General features: G+C 36.5%; 1 protein-coding gene across 3 annotated transcripts in view; it reads right to left on the bottom strand.

Moving 5' to 3' along the window:
* STK4 (serine/threonine kinase 4) overlaps positions 1-24,054 on the bottom strand; it is a 107,518-nt gene that overhangs the window by 30,017 nt on the left and 53,447 nt on the right. The gene's annotated exons all lie outside the window — the stretch shown is intronic.

Raw genomic sequence — 24,054 nt, forward strand, 5'->3', positions numbered from 1 at the left:
TTAAACATCCCTTTAGCAATGAACTCTGGGCAGCTGTTACCCTCACTGACCAAGCTGGCATAGGGAAGAGTTCCACAGATAATGTGACAGATTGTATATGGTATTTTTACCACAAGATCTTAATTCATCCCAGGAACTGTTTTAAAAGAATAGTTGTAGTTTATAATTGCAGTCTCAGCGGCACTTCCAAAAGTGGAAAACCTCCACTTGAAATTGGAATAGAACGTTTCTTCCCAACGTGTGAAAATAACTTTATGCTTGGTCCTGCCATATCTGGGAATAAGAACAGTTGGGAGGGGGTAGAAAATTTTCTGACTTTACCTCATTTTTAATAACACTACATTAAGATTTATTAAACTAGATGCATCCATGTCTAAAGGCTACAAAATCCTAGAACAGTTTTTGCTGTGTATTTTCTCCTAAGTAAAGGGCAAATGGAAGTGATCAGTGGGTCTATAAAGTAGATTCAAGTTTGCCCTCCCTCCAGCTGCTGGCCACCCTCTGATTCAATGCTCTGTGTAATGTGAACTCTGCTAGACAAAAGGGTGCACTCAGCAGCTGATGGATTCCATCAGCTCTCTCTGTCTCTCTCTGTCGCTTTCACACATACACACAGTTACTTGAGCTATTTTACATTAACAAATGTACCATCAGGATAAAACTGTTTAAAAAAAAAAAATCTATGTGGGAACTTTCAGGACTTACAGCCTCCAGGCAGGCATAGAAGGGAAGCAATGAGAGAAAACACAAAAGGTCTGTCAATGTTTCAGTCAGTATCCTTGATATTTAAACCCTAGGAACAAGAAAGTCATAACAGAATTAAGCTCACCCTAGGAACAAGAAAGTCATAACACAATTAAGCTCATCTTAGGTATAAAATAAATATCACAGCCGGGTGCAGTGGCTCATGCGTGTAATTCCAGCACTTTGGGAGGCCTAGCTGGATGGATCACCTGAGGTCAGGAGTTCGAGACCAGCCTGGCCAACATGGCGAAACCCCGTCTCTACTAAAAATACAAAAATTAGCCGGGTGTGGTGGCAGGCACCTGTAGTTCCAGCTACTTGGGAGGCTGAGGCAGGAGAATCGCTTGAAACTGGGAGGTGGAGGTTGCAGTGAGCCAAGATTACGCCACTGCACTCCAGCCTGGGCAACAGAACAAGACTCCGTCTCCAAAAAAAAAAAAAAAAATCACAAAGCAAACTATGTGTGAACTAGCAGGGCCTGCAATAAAAGTGTAAAATAAGTGTGGGTCTTCCTTTTACCTTCGTTTTTTGGGGGCAGCCCACTTCGGTATCTTTCCCTTTTCTGGTAGTTCATCCACGTCTCCCACCCTAAGTGTTACACGTGAAAATTTACTGAATGCCTACTCTGTGTCAGATACTCTGCTAAGCACTTTAACAGCATTTTAAAATTTAATCTTCTCGATAACTCAGAGGTAAATATGATTAGTGTCTTCATTCTAGGTTGGTGACAAGCCTAGAGTTACTGGTCCCATAAATAATGAAACCAGCAATGAATCCAAGTCTATCTGCTCTTGGTCGGTATATTAGACTGCCTTTGATGCTCATGTTGGTGTCCTGGATGTCCTAAGCATTTCTCTGCTTTTAAAAGAACAGGAAAAGAACCTTATATATACTGAGCATCTTTTATACACTTTACGAAAGCTCTTTATTTTAGGCTCATATGAGCTCTATGAGAGAGACGCATTCCCAGAAAGGTTAGGTGGCTTACTTAAGGACATAAAGCTAGTTACAGTCAGAGCTGAGATCTGATTCCCAATCCACTGCTCTCCTTCACTATAAATAAGCCGTCACTCCAAAAGGAACCCACGTATTAATAATAGAGTAGGAATGACAGGCACTTTGCTAAATGCTTTATGCTTTATCCAATTCGATCAAGGGAATTCCCAACACTGTATTTCCAATCAATGTTTTTACTACAGTTTTACCAAAGAAGCAGAGAAGAAATCTAAATTCCACATCTATGAAATTATAGCCCAATTAACATATTCCTACACACATAAATGAATAGATATTACAAAAAGAAAATCTGAAGAGATTTAAAAAGTTTTCCAAAGAGTGCACAATGGGATCAAATAACATTATCAAATAATACATTCTGAGTACCTGCATGCTATGGCAATTCGCTAAGGGCTGCACACGTTAAGAGAAAGAAAAGATGTAGCATCTGAGTTAGATAAATGTTTACCATCAGCACATATATAACCATTCTCATGCAAACAAGTGTGTATTCTTCTGAGAAAAATAATAGTCTGTCATTTATTAATCACATGCCAAGGGTGGGAGGTGGTCACCTAGCATCTCTGGTCACCTAGTGTCTCAAAGCATTTATTTATCATTGGAAATAAAATTCTACCAAAATTCTGAAAGTAAACTTAGTTCAAATAACCCATGCAAAACATGTACAGGGACCTAATACACAATAAGCATTAAATAACTGATATTTTCATCATTTCCTTCTCAAATTCCACAATGTAGTCTTAAGAGACCAAGTGTCTCTGCCAATAAAATTTAAAATTAGACAAGATAATGAGCAACCAATATGAAGATTACTAAACATATTCATTATCTAATACTGGAGTAAGAAAAGCAAATTAGGCCAGGCAGCACTCTGGGAGGCTGAGGCAGGCGGATTACCTGAGGTTAGGAGTTCGTGACTAGCCTGGCCAACATGGTGAAACCTCATCTCTACTAAAAATATAAAACTTAGCCAGGCATGGTGGCATGCGCCTGTAATCTCAGCTACTCAGGAGGCTGAGGCAGGAGAATTATTTGAACCCGGGAGGTGGAGGTTGCACTAAGCGGATATTGGGCCACTGCACTCCAGCCTGGGCGACAGAGCGAGACTCCTTCTCAAAAAAACTAAAATAAAATAAATGACATTTTCTGACAACAGCAAAATTACTGTACAATCCGTAATTAGAAAGTAAATAAGAACAGCAAAAGAAAGTACAAATTAAATTGCTCCAAGAAGAAGAATTGTTTGCATAAACAATTAATGAAATACAAAGTTTGTCAATCTGCATTGTGTTCTCAATAAGCATGAAAAAAAACACTCTGAGTTAAGAAAAAATAACTCCTCTAATGTCACGAAATTCCCAGGAAGATACAATAAACCTGAAATCATTCTTCCTGGTTACTGTAGTCCCTATCACATGTTATTTGAAAGAAGATTCTTTTTCCTGGTTTATAACATTGGTTTTTTAGTATGTAAGCATAGTTTTTGTTTTTGTTTTTTTTCATGTGAGAAAACACACACACTCACGAATGAATGGAGACAGGAAGCCACTTACGGGTTTGGGTTCCAGACCTGATTCTGGCACAAAGTAGGAAAGATGCCTTTGTAAAATGTCTCTGGGCTCCATTTCCTCAAACTATAAGAGGATAAGAACCCCCACCCTGCTACCTCACAGAAACACTGTAAGCATTGCCAAACAAAAGAACAAAATATGAATGCACCTTTAACTATATTAAATGCTACCTAAATCTAAAGTGATGATAATAATTACTATCATCAGCAAACGAAGTCATACCAGGTATCCAGGCTTAACTGCTCCCTTGGCTTCCTCACTTCTGAATTATGTGTCATCATTCGAAGAGCTAATTTTTTTGTAATAGCAAAATAAAATGTGAAATAAAAATAAGTGATAATACTTAATACACAATGAACCAAAAATAAACATCAACGGCCTTATAATTCTTGGCTAATAAAATTCTACCAAAATTCTGAAAGTAAACTTAGTGCAAATAACCCAACATATATTTCATTTGATCCTTTCTCCAACCCTGTGGGAAAAGCAGGATAGGTACTATTACATTTAATTTTTACAGACCACAAACTAAACTTCAAAGAGAAGGCTGACTCACCCAAGGTTCCAGCTAAAGCCTGGGCCATTCACCCTTCTTCTGATGTAATGTAATGTTCATTCTACTGGTCTGTGTTACAAGATTTCCCTATTTTCAAAGAAACTCACTTCACACAATGTCAGATTTCTAAAGTGATTCGGTAACTGTTTTCTTTTTCTTTTTCTTTTTTCTTTTTTTTTTTTTTTGAGACAATATCTTGCTCTGTTGCCCTAACTCGAGTGCAGTGGCACAATCACGGCTCACTGCAAACCTTATACTCTCGGGTTCAAGCAAGCCTCCCACCTCAACCACCTGAGTAGTTGGGACCACAGGTACATGTCACCCTGCCTGGCTAACTTTTTAAAATGTGCTTTTATTTTTTTGTAGAGGTGGGGTCTCACTATGTTGCCCAGACTGGCCTTGAACTCCTGGGCTCAAGTGATCCTCCGACCTCAGCCTCCTAAAAAGTTGGGATTATAGGCATAAGCCACTGGTTCAATAATTTCATCATTCACCTGGCCTGGTTCAGTAATTTTATCATTCATTTTACACAGCCAGCAAGCTCTACCGTAAGCAAATGCCACATGGGAGACTGCACTCAAGAAGTGAAAGGGTGGCATCTATTGGTAGAAGTGTGTTATTGTAAGGGAAGTAGTTTCAGAGCTTCAATATTTGAAAATTTCCGTTGAACCTCAACAGTTCATTATTTGAGAGGTGGGTAGAAAGAAACACTGTATTATTGTATAGCGATGTAAGGAAAAGAAAGGAAGAAAGCAGTAGGGAGTTCTACAACTGATACCTATGACCACTTCGGTAATCAATTTCCAAGCAGCAATAGTTTTAATTACTTTGTTTCAGAGTAGTTTTAGATCAGTCCCTCTGGGAGCAAGTATTGGTTGGGAATGTATCTCTGGTTTTATAACAGAAGTCAACAGCAAATCACTGGGAGAAAAGTTTAGGTAATGAAATTTACTCCATGGACGATGTTACAAGAAAGGAGGGGAAAGTGGAAGGAGAGAGGAAAGCTGACATTTATGAAGTGACTACAGGTGAAGTATCCCTTAACCAAAATGTTTGGGACCAGAAGTGTTTTAAACTTTGGATTTTGGGGGATTTTGAAATATTTGCATTATACTTACCTGTTGACCATGTCTAATCCAAAAATATGAAATTTGAAATGCTCCAATGAGCACTTTCTTTGAGTGTTCAAAAGTTTCAAATTTTAGAGCATTTCAGGATTCCAGATTTGGGATACTCAATCTGTATTATAATATTGCAGGCACTTGATGTGCAGTACTCCATTTAACTCTCATACAGACTCAAAATGTATCCTATGGGTTCTAGTATTACTTCATTTTACAGATAAGGACAATGAAACTCAGAGAGGAGAGGAAAGTGGCCCACAACTGCTCAGCAAATGGTGAAGTCAGGATTTGAACCCTGAAACCCTGATTCCAATGATCTTAACTACCAAACCTACTGCTTCGTCACTAAAAGAACCGTCACTTTAGTACACTTGGTACCTTTATCAAGTCTTCTAAACAAACGTAAAATCTTTGCTGTTGTGAATAGTGCTGTAATGAACAACCTAAATGCCCACCAACGATAGACTGGATAAAGAACATAAGGTTCTTTATATACCATGGAATACTGTGCAGCCATAAAAAGGAATGAGATAATGTCCTTTGCAGGGATCTGGATGGAGCTGGAGGCGATTATCCTAAGCAAACTAACAAGGAACAGAAAACCAAATGCCGTGTGCTCTCACTTATAAGTGGGAGCTGAATGATAAGAACACGTGGACACATGGTGAGGAACAACACACGCTGGGGCCTGTCACAGGCGGGGGGTTTGGGAGGAGGGAGAGCATCAGGAAAAATAGCTAATGGATGCTGGGCTTAATACCTAAGTGATGGCATGATCTGTGCCATAAACCACCATGGCACACATTTACCTATGTAACAAACCTGCACATCCTGCACATGTGCCCCTGAACTTAAAAGCTGGAAATTTTAAAGAAAAGAAAAAAAAGTAAAATCTAACATTTCAGTCAAAAAATCTGGACGTATAGAACCAATACCCTGAGTTGTGTTTTTTTCTCAGTAGTAGTACAATAAATTACCATCAATCAGCCTTCTCCTCCCTATATTGTCCATTAGAAATCTCAGTAATATCAGCATCAAACTCCAACAGAGAAATGAAGAAAGGAAATGCAACATGCTTTCCATTCCAGCATTACTGGTGCTTAGAGCAGATGTGTTATCAAAGACAAAAGATGCCAATTGCGTTGTATTTCATTTGAGTAGTGGAGGATACAGATTTGTATTAGGTAAAAGTGGTCCCGTTGGGAGAGGGAAATGACACCAGGAACACACCTTAGATAATGAGAAAAGTTCTGCATCATGTTTTTTCTTTCAAAGGCACTGGGCTAGAAAAGCAAATATCACTTTCAAGAGTTCCAGTAGAGACCCTTTCTTTGGATAGAGTGGGAAAACTTGCATAAATCTCCTTTGTCTTCTCAACATTTTGTGTCCCAGGAGTAAGGATTACTGAATTGTCAAGAGTTCATGTAAGAAAAAAAACAAGAGGTAAAGCTGAGAAGAAAGACAGAAGAAAATATCTTTAACAGCTCAAAAGAAGAAGAGTGAAAAATGCGTGTCTAAGTGAATGAGATCATAATTCAAAGGCATGGCTACAGATCCAGGAATAAGAAAAACACATTCATCTCAGCTGAAAACTAAAAACTGTGCTTTCTAGATTAATAGCTAATTTACATTTTAAATTTCAGCCATTGAAACCTTCTTGATGAATAATAAACAACACTGATGTTACAGTTGTTTTTCTTTTTCTTTTCTAACTTCAAATGATAGAAAAATTAAACTAACTGAACCAAATCTGGCTTTGGTTGTAATGAGATTCAAACTTTAAAAATTTCAGGTTCTGATTACAGCAATTAGGAATTCCAGGCCTCCAGGTTGTTAACACCTGGCAACATTTTAATACCTGGGGCATGCCAACAATGTTTGCCAGGAGATTGATTACTCACTCTTCCTGTGACATGTGATGTTATGACTAGAGTTTTAGGGGCTGCTTTATACAAACAGCACTAAAATGTGGCAGAGGGAGACTCTGAATAAATCTACTCCTTGCTGTTAAAAAAAAAAAAAAAAAGCTAAACACAATTAAAACATGTAACTTGCTTCTCAAAACTGACAAAGCATGAAAAAACCAAAACAATCATAAAAAATTGCATTCCCTATTTATGAATAGGTTTATGAAGCAATCAACCTAAAAACTGTTGCAAACAACCTAAATGTGTATCAACAGAGGACTGGCAGAATAAACTACAATACATCCTCACAATAGAATACTAAGCACAGGAAAAAAGAAAGAGGACTATTTCTATGTACGGCTATGGAGTAATTTCTAGAATATATAATTAACAAAAAACAAACAGAAAAAAGTATGGATAGGACACTCCTGTTATCTCAGAATGGTAGTACAAACATACCGTATTTGTCTGTGCATGCATGCATGCACACATGTGTCTATGTATATCTCCCAAACATAAAAAAAGGAGGAAACAGACGAGATAGGAATAGAAACTAAATTGGAACAACTTTGTTTTGTAGACTTGCCCTTGGAACCATATAGTTCATATAACTATAAAGCAAAACAATAAAAAGCAATACCTCAAAAAAACAAAATGAAACAAAAAACCCATCAGCCAACTGAGTTTGTGGCATAACCACATAGAAATTATTCCAAGTAGCTCTAACATATAATAATTTGATTGTACATCTATATGGGATGTCCCTAAGGACAACAAGCTGCAACACAAATCTTTAACTGTTTTCAGTATTGTTGTTAGAAGTACTGGTATTATTATTCTGAGGCTCACATTTATTGTGAATTGAAAAACAAATGAGTAATTATATTAGAATTCCTGGCAAGATATTTGGCATGAGGGGAAGGACTATAGATGTAGGATGAAAGTGGTTAAGGAAAAAACTAGTAGCATTCAATATACACTGGAAATGGCAGAAGAATGCATGAGTTTGTAAGAAACACATTTTCTGGATTCATCCATTGAAAAGGCTTAGAAAAAAATGACCTAACTGCAATAAGCACAACTTGCACCCAGACTGTGGTCTCTAATTACCATTTCCCATTTTAAAAACCTGAGTTGCCTTTAAAAAAAAAAAAAAAGTCTGTTTCCAGGTTTGAAGCAAGACGAGCTTGGAACATCTCACACCTCATCATACTAGAAAGCAAGGATGCTCTCACTAACTACCAGGGAGTATATAAAGCATACTTCAATAAAACACTTAGAAGTAACTACTGGGGTTATATCAAGATGAAACAATTTGAACATAAGAAAGAGTTGAAAGGATTGAAACAGATCAAATATTTTTAAATCCATGAATTTATGATACAAAAAGAATCACTGGTTATATCTTTGGAGAATGCTAGGGAACCAATACATTATTTTGAAAATGTTAATAAAAATTTAAAAATCAAGTGCATATTCTGTCTTTTCTATATACATTGTACCTGAGATTATCTAAATAACAAAATGCTTCTTACTTCAATTGGTAAATGGAGAAGAAATGATCAAATGTCACCACTTTGTAACCTCTAATGAAACGGCATCCAGACAAAGACCTTTACTGGTTTCCAACAATAGAAAAAGAGAAATGACCATATATCCAGATACTATGAACCTTCTGATGGAAGTATACATACCACCTATGAAATACCCTTGCCAAAAAAAAAATTGAACCTGATTCTGATCAAGTTTCTAGATCAGCAATTCTCAGTCTGGCCTGCAGACCCCTGGAAGATCCCTGACACACTCTTAGGGGACTCTGTAAGACCAAACTATTTTAATATTAATCTTAAGACACTATTTGACTTTTCTACTGTGTTGACATCTGCACTGGTCATACAAAAGCAGTGGGGGCTAAAACTGTTAGCCTCAGTATAAATAAAAGAGTGGCACCAGTGTTAGCAGTTATTGCATTCTTTACAGTCACTGGCTACAGTTTTTTAAAAACCCTTAAGAATGTCCTTGATGAAGTAGTAAAAAAGGATTAATTTTATTAAAGTTCATGTCTTTTTAATAATATCTATGATGAAACGGGAAGTCCACATATAGCACTTCTGTTGTGACTGAAATACAATGGTCATTTTGAAGCAAAGCACTTGTGCAATTGAGCTGCAAGCTCAACCAGCTGCTTTTTTCCACAGAGCACCATTTTTACACAAAAAAATGACAAATTGTGAGTATTCAGACTTGGGTATCTGGCAGACATTTTCTCAGAAATGAAAAAAGTGAGTCTGTCACTCAAAGGAAAACAACTAAGAGTGTTGTAGCTGATGATAAAATTCAAACCTTCAAATGAAAATTAGTATTCCGGAAAACTTGAATCCACCACTGTGAGCTTGACAACTTCCCTACATTTCGTTAGATACTCTTCTGATGAAACTGGTCATAACTTCAAGGAATGTGGGGGTTTTTTTAATATTGCTTAATGAAATGTACCAATATTTAGAAGATCCATGTAACTGAATGAACCAACATTTTCCAAATGCCCAATGCATGATGTTACAAAATCACGTGTGAGTAAAAGTTCCACTCAAAATTTTAAAACACTAATGAATTTTAATATACACAGTAAGAAATTTTCACGAATTTAGTTTCATATTCTACATTGCAACTAACCTATAAGAAACCACTACTTGTTGAGTTTTGGTGTAGGGTCAAAGAAGACTATCCACAACTATCTTAAACAGTTATTACAATAGTTGTTTTTCAACTACACCTCTTTTTGCTAGGCTAGACTTTCTTCCTGTACTTCAAACAAAACAATATATTACAACAGACTGAACGCAAAACAGATATGATCATCTATCTGTGTAAGTCAAAAAATCTGAAAATTGTAAACAATGCTATTTTTCTTACTCATTTGTTTTTGTTTTCGGGAAATAGTCATTTTTCATAGAAAAAATACATTACTGTATAATTAGCTTATCTTAAGTAAATAAATTATTTAAAAATTTTTCTGTTTTAATTTCTAATTCAGTAAATATTAGTAGATATGACTCCCATGGACAAAAGTCCTTTGGGGTCCTCAATAATGTTTATAAGTATGAAGGGGTCCTGAGGACCGCTGTTCTAGATAAAACTACCAATTTATAAGAAACTCAGGGAACATATTAAATAAGACCCCTTAGATGCAATCAGCAATATCCCGAATGAGGGAAACTATATGGGATAACAACTGGGTTTCTCCAACAGTATCTCAAAGTACATGAGCAAGGGTAGCAGAAAGGGAGGGCTTTAAATTAAAAGTGGCTTAAGAGACATATCAACCAACTTCCTATAAATCTCATTTGGATCCTAATTCAAACAAGCTAAAATATCTACATAAATCCAGGAAACTAAACAGTAACAAGGCATTTTTTGGCATTAAGGAAATTTATTACTCCTAATTTGTAAAAGTATGATAAAGGTATTATAATTATATTTTTAAAAGGTTATTAATCTTTTATAAATAAATATGAAATATTTAGAAATGGTATATGCCTGGGATTTGCTTCAAAACAAGCAGTGTGGGTGGTGAATAGTGGAGGTGAAGGATTAAATAAAACAAGAATAGTTGACTTGGTGATTGTTGTAACTGAGTAATGGGACATTAAATTTTACCTTACCATTAAAGGCCAGTAAATGTAAGAATATGCACTAATTTTTAGACTCATTTTGAAAAAAACGAACAATAATTTCAAAGAATGTTTTGGGAGAGTTATTTTGTCTCTATGAAATGGCAGATAAAGTTTCAAATTGTAGATAACTGAGCTCCCAGAAAACATCAAGATGCATTCTTGAGAGTACTGACTTAAGCAGAGGCAAATAAAGCATCTCTTCTATCATATCAATCATGATTTCAAATTATAAATAAGGTAGTAATAATTTTTACCTCCCACCAAGTGTCTGATTTCTAATATGTACGGCCAAAAGCAAAAAGTACAATTTAATAATAAATGAGTAACTGACTATGTTCTGACAATTCAGTAAAGCTTCTTTGTAAAACCCAAAGAAATCTCAACTTACAATCAGATTTGGAGCCCTGATCTAGGAGAGAATGGTTAAGATAAAGTTTCATGGAATCATAGGTTGTTATCGGCCTCCTGGGAAAACCTCAGGGCTAAAATGTATTCTTCCCTACCACAAAAAGCCATGTGAATGGCTTACAACTATCCAGGGAATCCAAACAATCAATTTTGTTCAGGTTCTGTTACTTTTATCAAATTAATTTTGAATTAACGGTTTGGTGGTTTTATATCCTGATGGACCCATTATCACACAACTTCAGATGGATATCAGCTCTCTGTGCTGCATTAGGACTCTATTTTTAATTTCTCTGATATACCAAGGAAAAATCTAAAAGAGCACTAAATATTTCCAGCAAAAAAGGGTACATTGGGCATTAATTTACTTCACCTGAAGTTCTCTCCTTCTCTCCCTTCCTCACTTTTCCCACACATCCACACTGGTAATGCTCCAGCTCAATTACTCAGTACTTCCTGGCCCCATGCCACACTCCTTAGTATCTCCACAGACACACTTCATCTTTCAAAACACACTTCCAATGACACTTATTGGTGCCTTCCCTGGGGTTCTTGCTCTCTCTTTTGGGCTCCTACAGCCCCTTTTTTATGTACTTTATGGATAGAACTTACCAGAACAGCCTAGAAAAATGCCACACAGTACAGATGGTTAAAAGGATGGGCTCTGGAGCCAAACTGCTTTGGTTAAAATCCTCACTGTATCACTAACTGTATAACTGTAGTCAACCACCCCTTTTAGTGTCAGGGTTTTTTTTCTAATTGACAAATATAAATTGTACATATTTATTGTATACAACACGATGTTTTGAAATAAAGTAGTCCCTCCATTATCCACAGGGGATACATTCAGTGGATGCCTGAAACTGTGGATGGTACCAAACCCTATACATTAAGCTTTTTCCCATATGTAAATACCTATAAAGATGTTTTATTTTATAAAGTTATTACAGTTAAGAACTTAATAACTAATAATAAAATAGAACAACTACAACAACAATTCATGGATGGAAGGTTCACATTTGTTCACATTGTTCACATTTGTTCACAATTTCATGGATGGATGATTTGTTCTTACCATAGATCTCAGCAACCTCAGCATATAGTTTTTTCCCCCCTCATTTTTGGTCAAGAACTTTCACCTTTTCTCTTAAAAGAAGCACTTTACATCTTCTCTTTGGCAAGCTGGAATTGCCAGCATCGCTACTCTTGCACTCTGAGGACACTATTAAGCAAAATAAGGGTTTCCTGAACACAAGCACTGTTCAGGTGATCTGATAACCAAATTGGCTCCTAAGTGACTAGGAGTGGGTACCGCGTACTGCACAGATATGCTGGACAAAGGGATGATTCATGTCCCAGGCGGGATGATGCGCAATGGCACAGGATTTCATCGTGTTACTCAGAATGGTATGCTACTTAAAACTTAGAAACTGTTTATTTTTAGAATTTTCCATTTAATATTTTCAGACTGCAGTGGGTAACTGAAACCTCATAAAGTGAACCTCATAAGGAGATACTGTATGTACATACATTGTGAAATGGCTCAATTGAGTTAATTTACATGTGTGCTACCTCACATACTTATAATTTCTTTGCAGTGAGAACACTTAAAATCTACTCTCTCAGTGATTTTCAAAATACAATACATTGTTTATTAACTAGTAACCATGTTGTACAATAAATCTCTTGAACTTATTCTTCCTATTAAGCCTCAGTTATTTTTTTACCCCTAAAATGGCAATAACAACATTCCTACCTCATGGGATGGTTCTGAGAATGAGGTAACATATGTAATGCCTGGCACATAGTAAATTTTCAATACATGTAACTATCATTAGTATAATGTATTAAAATCACTTGATTATTTTCCGCTACCTCATAAACTCTCTAAGGGTAGTGACTATATTTGAGTTTAATTCAATTAGTAGTTGAATTAAATAATGAATGAATTCAGAGACTATGTCTGAGTTTAATTTAAAATGGTGTGCTAACTCTAAGCCGGGCAATTGCTAGGTGTTAGGAATACAAAGACGGGTAAGATAAAGTGAAGGCTGTAAAAGAGCTTGTAGTCTTATCGATTCACACATAGTACACACAGAGAACCTCAATAAACATAGATTGAATTAATATGTGGGGGCCAGTTACTATCAACTCTTTTTATAGAAGAAGTCATAAGAAATCTGAAAGCAACTTCATTTGAATAAACAGGAAATTTACTCTAAAACCGAAGGATACTGAAAGCTAATAATCACCAATACTTGCAAAGTTGATAACTGACTGAAAAGTATTGTGGTTCTCTTAATCTGTGTAAGTCCTGGTTAACTTTATTTAGACTAAAACCAGGAAAAATCTCAATAGAAAGTTTAAAAATGTATCTCGCTCTATTTATTTAAGGTAAGCAAGTAATATATTAATATAGTAATATATTCTCTCTGTGTGTAAAGACAGCTAAACTAAAGTTCTCTCCACAGGTAATGACTTTCAAGTTATTTTTAGAAGCTGTCTTTTTTATCTATGCAGCTGTATATATGCATAGACATAGAAATGGTAGCATGATTTGTGTTTTTTTTAATTTACACAAATTTTACAGTTTGCATTATTTTGTAGTTTATCATTATATAATACACTCATATATGAAAACTATGCATCCAAGAAAGGTGTATATTTTTTAAAAATTTATATATACTATATATACACACACACACATACATACATAGGCATGTTTCTCAATCCTACTCTGTAACATTGAATTTTTTTTTTTTTTTTAAAGACATGGGGTCTCAATCTGTCACTCAGGGTAGTATACAGTGGTGCAATCCTAGCTCACTGCAGCCTCAAACTCCTGGGCTCAGGAGATCCTCCTGCCTCAGCCTCTCAAGTAGCTGAGACTATAGGCATGTAACACCAAGCTCACCTAATTTTTTCTTTTTCTTTTTCTTTCTTTTTTTTGTAGAGATGGGGATCTCACTATGATACTTAGGCTGATCTCAAATTCCTGGGTTCAAGTGATCCTCCCACCTTAGCCTCCCAAAGTACTGGGATTACAGGGTGAACCACCACACCTGGCCTATGTTCTATTCTTATGCCAACATCACAATGCTTTCATTATTGTGGTTTGTGGTATGTTTTAATCTCTGGAAGAATAAGATCAACCTTGTTCTTCTTGTTCAAAAGTATCTTCCATATTTTTATGCAGTTATACTTCCACATGGGAAGTAAATATGGCATAATGTTTAAACATCTATTTATCTAAGTTTTCAAATTTAATAATATAAAATTATAAATAATAATCTCTGTTCATGCTGCCATATTCTGTTTCTAGTAACTCTCTCTCTCGCCTTTCCCCTACTGCAGTTTATAGACACACTCTTCCTTTTTAACTTGATCAAATCTAACAAATATCAGGTCCTTTCAAATATCCTGCTGTTGGTTTTTACCATTCAACTTTCTGGTTTGTTTTCTATTTCATTAAATTCTGCTTTTATCTTTATCCTATTTTTAACTTATTTATAATCTTTCTTGTATTCTAAAAAGAAACTTCATTTAAGGCTATAAATCTTCTTCTAAGTGCCATTGTTTACTGCCTCCCACGGGTTCTGAATTACAGGGATTTGAATTTTGTATAATTCTTATTATTCATTTCTAAATTGTTTATAATTTATATTTTTATTTTCTCTTTAAAGTAAGATTTAGGAATATGTTTTTGTATCTCCAGGTGGGATAAAGTGGCTTTGACTACTTTCTTAATGTTAATTTCTAATTTTATTGCATTATAGTCAGCTAACGTGGCCTGAATAATTTCTCTGTTGAGATTTCTTTTTTAACCCTTTCAAACACTGGCTGGGCATGGTGGCTCACGCCTGTAATCCCCGCACTTTGAAAGGCTGAGGCGGGTAGATCACCTGAGGTCAGGAGATCGAGACCAGCCTGGCCAACATGGTGAAACCCTATCTCTACTAAAAATACAAAAATTAGCCAGGTGTGGTAGCAGGTGCCTGTAATCTCAGCTATTCGGGAGGCTGAGGCAGGAGAATCACTTGAACCCAGGAGGCAGAGGTTGCAATGAGTCAAGATCACGCCACTGCAGTACTCCAGCCTGGGCAACAGAGCAAGACTCTGTCTCAAAACAAAAAACAAAAAAAAATATAGTTACTCAAAGCTGACAAACCCAAGCAATGGGGAAAGGACTCCTTATTCAATAAATGATCCTGAGATAACTGGCTAGCCATATGCAAAAGACTGAACCTGGATCCCCCTCCTTAAACCGTACACAAAAATCAACTCAAGATGAATGAAAGACTTAAATGTAAAACCTAAAACTATAAAAACCCTAGAAGATAACCTAGAAAACACCATTCTGGATATAGGACCTGGCAAAGATTTCATGATGAAGACAACAAAAGCAATTGTAACAGAAATTAAAATTGGCAAATAGGTTCTAATTAAACTAAAGAGCTTCTGAACAGCAAAATAAACTTTCAACAGAGTAAACAGACAACCTACAAAATGGGAGAAAATTTCTGCAAACTACGCATCCAAGAAAGATCTAATATTCAGAATCTATAAGGAACTTAAACAAATTAACAAGTAAAAAGCAAATGACCTCATTAAAAAAGGGGTAAAGGACATCAACAGACACTTCTCAAAATAAGACATACACATGGTCAATAAGCATGTGAAAAAAAGATTCAACATCACTAACCATTAGAAAAATGCAAATCAAAAACAATGAGATCTATCTCATACCAGTCAGAATGGCTATTATTAGAAAATCAAAAAATAACAGATGCTCGTGAGGTTGCAGAGAAGAGGGATTACTTATACACTGCTCGTGGGAATGTAAATTAGTTCAATCATGGTGGAAAGCAGTGTGTCGATTTCTCAAAGAACTTAAAAGAGAATTACCATTCAACCTAGCAATCCCATTATTGAGTATATAACCAAAGGCACAGAAATTGTTCTACCATAAAGACACATGCATGTGTTGTGTTCGCTGCAGCACTATTCACAATAGCAAAAACATGGAATTAACCTAAATGCCCATCAATGACAGACTAAAGAAAATGTGGTGCATGTTCACGTGGTATACTACACAGCCACAGAAACGAGCAAGATCATGTCCTCTGCAGCAACATAGATGAGCTGGAGGCCATTATCCTAAGCAAACTAACACAAGGACAGAAAACCAAATACAGCATGTTCTCACTTGTAAGTAGGAGCTCAACACTGAGTACACATGGACACAAAGAAGAGAACAACAGAAATCAGGGCTTCCTTGAGGGCAGAGGGTGGGAGGAGGGTGAGGATCGAAAAACTACCTATGGGGTACTATGCTTATTACCTGGGTGATGAAATAATCTGTATACCAAACCCCCATGACACACAATTCACCTGTGTAACAAACCTGCACATGTACCCCGAACCTAAAATAAAGATAAAAAAAGAATAAAACATAGTTGTTTTACGAATATTCCATGTTTTTAAAGTTTCATATATATTAGAAATTTTGTCTATTTTCTGTTTTATCAATGTTGTTAATTGTGTTAGTTTTTTGTCTAACTGAAATGTCAGTTTTGGAGAGAAGAATATTTAAGTCTTCTTGATTTGAAACTATAATTGCAGTATTCTCATTGCTCCTTGTATTTCTATCAGTTTGGGATAAATATATGTTTCATATAGGTACATGACTTACATCTTCTAGATAAAGTATACCTTTCAATAGTATAAAACATATCCTTCCCAGGTAACACTCTTTTGTCTTAAATTATATTTCATCTGAATTTTTTTGTTTGTTTGTTTGTTCTTTTTTTTTGAGATGAAGTCTTGCTGTCTTACCCAGGCTGGAATGCAATGGCACAATCTCAGCTCACTGCAACCTCCGCCTCCTGGGTTCAAGCAATTCTCCTGCCTCAGCCGCCTGAGTAGCTGGACTACAGGTGCGTGTGCCACCATGCCCAATTAATTTTTTGTGCTTTTAGTAGAGACGGGGTTTCACCACGTTGGCCAGGCTGGTCTCGAACTCCTGACCTCACGTGGTCCGCCTGCCTCGGCCTCCCAAAGTGCTGGGATTACAGGCGTGAGTCACCATGCTTGGCCTCACTTGGTATCAATATTGTTTCACCTACTTTATTTTAGTGAGTATTTGCCTAGTGTATCTTTTTCCATTCCTCTGTTTTAAACTTTTCGGTTGTATTTTCTTTTCGTTACATCACTTATAAACAGCATTTAGCCAGAATTTGACTGTTATTTTTATCCAAACTCTTTCTCTTTTAATAGGAGATTTTAGTGCACTCACATTTACTGTGATTACTGATGTATTTACATTTAAACTGCTATCCCATGTGTCACTCGGCTCCAGCCACAATGGACTCCTTTCCTTCCCTACACACAATCTATGACCTGTCTCACAGTCTCTGTACTTGTTTCCCCTACCTTCCCGTGACTTGCTTCCCCTCTTCACTGATGTCTCAGCTGAATGTCCTGTCTCTCCACAAGGCCTTTTCTTACAATATCTCTTTACTGTGCTTTAAAAAAAAAAAAAAAAATTCGCTATTATTACCTGAACTGATATCTACTAGGGTACTAGCTTAAAGTCTATTTCCTTCACTGTAAACTCCATGAGAACATGGGCCTGGTCTGTTTTGTTCACCACTTTTGGCATTTGGGCCATCTCTTTTTTTTACTTTTGTAATAGAGATGGGGTCTCACTATGTGCCAGGCTGGTTTCGAGCTCCCTTCCACCTCGGCCTCCCAAAGTGCTGGGATTACAGGTGTGAGGCACTGCACCCAGCCCAGGTTATCTTAAACTAAAATATTACAGTGTGCTTTTGGAAGATTCATGAGCCAAACTGGATTTAAGTTTCCAGCTTTTGTGGCTTTCTGAATGGCAAAATGGGAAGGTCTGAATTCTCATAAAATATTACATTCTTTTCCAAAAATGTGATCTGCTAATAGAATACAAAATACCAATTTTAGAGACTATTGCATTTTCAAGCACCTTTTATATTTTAATCACTATGTATCTTAAACATTATTAGAAATCTTTGGGGGGGGTTTCTAAACTTGGCAAATAGGCAATTCACTTTTAGAAATGGGACAAATATTCAGTTTCAGATGAAAATATGAAGTTTTTGTCAGTATAAAATTCTGCTACTCCTGATTAAATTACTTCCTATTTGCCATTTTGGGCAAAAAGGTCATTGGAAAACAGCAATTCCCTTCATAGAAGGAAACAGAATTATCTTTTTTCATAATTAAATACTGTCTGTCTAGAAATCGTAAAGTCTGTAAGAGACTGTGAGGGAGGCTGGGCGCCGTGGCTCACGCTGTAATCCCAGCACTTTGGGAGGTCAAGGCGAGTGGATCACGAGGTCAGATGTTTAAGAGCAGTCTGGCCAAGAGAGCAAAACCCTGTCTCTACTAAAAATGCAAAAATTAGCTGGGTGTGGTGGCAGGCACCTGTAATCCCAGTTACTCAGGAGGCTGAGGCAGAGAAGTGCTTGAACCCAGGAGGGGGAGGTTGCAGTGAGCTGAGATCATCGCGCCACTGCACTCTAGCCTGGGTGACAGAGTGAGACTCCATCTCAAAAAAACAAAAAGCGATTGTAAGGGAAACATGTTAGCAAGTCTGACACATATCCTTCGTTAAGCTTTCAGGAGATTATTCAGAACTTTCTTCACTCAAACGACTAGCTCTTTATTTGCCAGATGTCACTTACAAACATACATTTTCCATATTTTATGTGCTTCTTTGGTACCTCCAATAAGAGTATAGGAAACTCAAAAGGGGAATAACAAGGAAATTTAAAAATCATACAATGTTAATAAAATAGAAATACATTCTTATCTCTGAATTTCTATAGTACCTAATAGAAAAGAAAACAAGAAATGTATATAAAGATATACTACTCTAAAAACCTTTTAGAACAACTTTAGTGGGTTAGAGTCACCAGGAGGACAGGTTAAAACACCAATGGGTGCTGTCCCTAGATATTCCTATTCAATCCGCCTGGGGTAAGGCCCGAAAAACTGCCTTTCTTTTTTTTTTTTTTTTTTTTTAATGAAAGAATCATTTTATTTACATCCATAAGATTTCACAGGAAAAACTATCAAGGATATAACAAATTAACATCAATTTTTCTACATATTCTCTAACCATTAAATTCATAATTCCTTCAAATTATATGAGGATCAAGCTCTTTGGGCAATCACAAAGTATATTCTTAATGCAGTTGACAAATTATTTCAATATACATTTTTTACGTACCTTTACTATCTGCAAAATATGGAAGAATATGGAAAAGAACAGTACAACTGAGGCATCTAGGGCTGACTGCCTGCATGAACACCCCACATTGCTGCATGATCCCAGTGAGGTTTCATTCTTTCTCCTTCTCAAAAATTTCTTGTTACCCCTTCACGTCTTCTTAAGTCCTTCAAAACTTTGCCTTCTTTTGATCACCATTTTCCTCCTCTTTCTTTTCTTTTTTTTTTATTTATTTTATTTTATTTTATTTTATTTTTTATTATTATTATACAGACATTTCTCAAAAGAAGACATTCATACAGCCAACAGACACATGAAAAAATGCTCATCATCACTGGCCATCAGAGAAATGCAAATCAAAACCACAATGAGATACCATCTCACACCAGTTAGAATGGCGATCATTAAAAAGTCAGGAAACAACAGGTGCTGGAGAGGATGTGGAGAAATAGGAACACTTTTACACTGTTGGTGGGATTGTAAACTAGTTCAACCATTATGGAAAACAGTATGACGATTCCTCAAGGATCTAGAACTAGATGTACCATATGATCCAGCCATCCCATTACTGGGTATATACCCAAAGGATTATAAATCATGCTGCTATAAAGACACATGCACATGTATGTTTATTGCGGCACTATTCACAATAGCAAAGACTTGGAATCAACCCAAATGTCCATCAGTGACAGACTGGATTAAGAAAATGTGGCACATATACACCATGGAATACTATGCAGCCATAAAAAAGGATGAGTTTGTGTCCTTTGTAGGGACATGGATGCAGCTGGAAACCATCACTTAGCAAACTATCACAAGAACAGAAAACCAAACATTGCATGTTCTCACTCATAGGTGGGAACTGAACAATGAGATCACTTGGACTCGGGAAGGGGAACATCACACACCGGGGCCTATCATGGGGAGGGGGGAAGGGGGAGGGGGGAAGGATTGCATTGGGAGTTATACCTGATGTAAATGACAAGTTGATGGGTGCTGACGAGTTGATGGGTGCAGCACAGCAACATGGCACAAGTATACATATGTAACAAACCTGCATGTTATGCACATGTACCCTAGAACTTAAAACTGCCTTTCTAACAGTCTCTAGGTGACGCTAACACTGCTGGTCTGGGACCACTTTGAGAACCACTGTTCTAGACTATTATTTCAAATGCTTGCTTTGGGATCAAGGTAAGAGCTATGTAACAAGAATATCAACAATGAAGACAGTTTTCATTTGATCTTTGTTGGTAGAGCAGCTCATGTATCTCTCATCTCAATTTTCTTTTATCTCTTAGTTTGACATTTTTTTGTAAGAGACTTTTATAAGTAAATTATCTTGACACTCTGAAGGTACAAATAGAGTAGAATGTTATATCAGAATGGGCTGGCTCAAGCACATATAAATCCAAACAATTGTCCCAATATCAAATGCCCCTAAGTGCCAGACAGGTCAGACAGTTAATACGAATGAGTGAAGTAGGCCAAATAGTGTGAAGAATTAGAGAGGTCCTAGCTAAAGAGGGCAGCTACCACTCAGCTCCAGACAACCATTAACCAATAATATAGGTTACTGTAGCCAGATCTTTCACATTTTCAAAATAAGCTGGAGATCCAACACTTTGTGTAAAATCTCTTAAGTTTTTAACATAAGCAATTAATTTTAAAAATTTATACACCGTATAGAACACACAAAAAGGTCTGTGAGCTGGATCCTGCCAGTTTATGACCTCAGATTTAGAAGAAAGTCTCAGGAGTAATACAAGTCATGCAATGTGCTAACCTGGTCACTGTGTGCCATGGGCCCACTCCCTCTAGAAGTCATCTACTTCCAAAATAAAAAGTACTTTCTCTAAAGACCTACTAAAGCTCCTCTGTATAAGTAGCTTGCCCACCAAAACAAGTTTCCTGCCAATGATCTTAGTATGAGAAAACTGTGGCAAAGAGAAATAAATTCTTTATATGCTGAAACTACTGATCCAAAAATAATGATTAGAATTAAAGTTGGACAAAAGGCCTGAATAGACATTTCTCAAAAGAAGACATACAAATGGGCAATAGGTATGTGAAAAAATGCTCAACATCACTAATCATTAGGAAAATGCAAATTGAGACCACAATGAAAGAGCCAGTGCAGTGGCTCATATCTGTAACCCTAGCATTCTGGGAGGCCTGGGCAGGAGGATTATTTGAGGTCAGGAGTTCCAGATGAGCTGGGGCAACATTTCCAGACCTCATCTTTACAAAAAATTTAAAAACCAGCCAGGCATGGTGGTCTATACCTGTAGTCCTAGCTACTCAGAAGGCTGAGGTGGGAGGATTACTACAGACCAGGAGTTTGAAACTGTAGTGACCTATGATTGCACCACTGCACTCCAGCCTGGGAGAATAAGCAAGACCCTGTCTCTTAAAAAAAGAGAGAGAAAGATATCATCTCACCCTAGTTAGAATGGCTATTATCAACAAGACAGGAAATAACAAACGCTGGTGAAGATGTGGAGAAAGGGGAATGTTCATACGCCATTGGTGGGAATGTAAAGTAACAAAACCATTATAAAAAACAGTATAGAGGTTCCTCAAAAAAACTAAAATACATCTACCATATGATCCAGCAATCCCACTGCTGGGCATATATCCAAAAGAAAGGAAATCAATATATCAACAAGATATCTAAACTCTCCTATTTATTGCAACACTATTCACAATAGCCAAGATACGGAATCAACCTAAGTGTCCATCAATGGATAAACGGATAAAGAAGATGTGGTATCCAAACAATGGAATATTATCCAGCCAGAAAAGAGAAAGAAATGTTGTCGCTTCTTTTATTGCAATATGGATATTACTGAAGGTCATTATGTTCGTTACAATAAGCCAGAGACAGAAAGACAAATATCATATGTTCTCACTCAAGTAGGAGCTAAAAAAGTGGATCCTATGGAGACAGAGTGAAGAATGATGGTTAGCAGTGGCTGGGAAAGAGGTGAAAGCGGGATGAAGAGAAGTTGGTTAAGGGGTACAAAAATATAGTCAGAGAGAAGGAATAAGTTCTAGTATTCAATAGTACAGTAGGAAAATTATAGTTAATAATTTATTGTATGCTTCAAAATGGCTGAAGATTTATAATGTTCTCAAAGAAAAGTGTTAAAGGTGATAGATATCCCAATTACTCTGATTTGATCACTACACATCATGAACAGATACTCAAATATTACATGTACCCTAAAAATATCATAAACAAGATTTTTAAAAATTAAAAAGGATTAAAGTAACTGGTTTTTCAAAATCTGTAACATTTAAAAACAAGGAAACTGGGCTTAGAAGTACTACAGATTTGAGGATTCTCAAACATTCTATCACAATGGTGATGTGATTTGGTACCCAGTAGTTAAACATCTTTGCCTGAAGACTGGATAAACTGAGAAATCAGTCCTTATGCACATGTTGAAGACAACTATACAGGCAACATGGAATAGATGCACAATAATTCAAATTTCAAAGGTCTACTCTGATTAGCAGTGGCAGCCTGGTGCACTGTGTTAAGGATTCTGAAGCTGAACCCTGATTCAGTGGAAAAGATGGGTGTCAAAGGCCTAGAAGAGGGGAATAGTAGCAGATGTGCCCCATATTTGGCTACCTTTGAATAGTAAATAAAAACACTGCACCTGTGTTCAGAAATTCTAGTTCTCCTATAATGTATTAATATAGCAACTAGAATAATACCTTTTAAATATAAATAGGATCAAGTCACCCCTCCCAATAGTCTTTCATTCCACTCAAGAGTAAAAGCTAAAGTTCTTTTTATTACATAAAAAGCCCTACATTATCTCGCCCTCCATTATATCTCTGATATCATTTCCTGCTGCACATCCTATTGATGCCATTCCAAAACATACTGTTTCTTTGTTGTTCTGTAAACACACTAGCCACGTCTCTGCCTCAGAATCTTTGAATCTGCTATTCCCACTGCCTAAAAATCTCTCCTCTGGATATTTACATAGTTCACATTCTCATCTTCTTACCAATGAGAACTTCCTTGACTACTCTGTTTTTAAAAAACTACACACACATACACACACACACACACACACTCTCTCTCTCTCTCTCCTAACCTCCCTTTTGCTTTATATTTTTTACAATACTTGCTACCATTTGACATACTAAATACTTATTTTCCTTCACCTAGAATGAAACCTCCATGAGGGATGCATTTTTGGCTGTTCTGTTAATGACTACATCCCTAGAATAGTGTCAAAAACATGACATTCAAAAAAAAACAAAAACAAAAACCAACAACAATAACAACACTGGATAAGTAAGTAAATGAACAAACAAGTAATAAAACAAATGAACCTGGATTCTATCATGGGTTCAGTGACTAACCTCAGATGAGTTATTCTGGTCCTCAAAGGATCCCTACCATTAGTTGTATAAACTATAACATTCCCGCCATTTTATAAAAGTAGAAATTAAGTTACGGAAGAATGGCATCATTTCCTCTAGGCCAGTCAGTAGTATAGTGGAAAGCCAGAACTAGACGGGTCTATCAGAGTTCAAGCCCAATGCCCAATCTGAGCTCTTTTATAAACAACGGAATTATGACAGATGAGGATCAAACTTCAGAATTTAAGAATGTAAAAATAAAAAGTTCCTGAAGAGAAAAATCTTTACTGGTAATAGTCAAGAAGAAAATGCAGACTCCTTAGCTTACTTTTTCCCAAAATTTTTATTGCTCTACTCCTTAAATTCCTATGAACATTAATAAATGTCTATGGTTGAGGGAAAAT

This window comes from Mandrillus leucophaeus, unplaced genomic scaffold (assembly GCF_000951045.1).
Source record: "Mandrillus leucophaeus isolate KB7577 unplaced genomic scaffold, Mleu.le_1.0 Scaffold544, whole genome shotgun sequence".
Classification (NCBI taxonomy): domain Eukaryota; kingdom Metazoa; phylum Chordata; class Mammalia; order Primates; family Cercopithecidae; genus Mandrillus; species Mandrillus leucophaeus.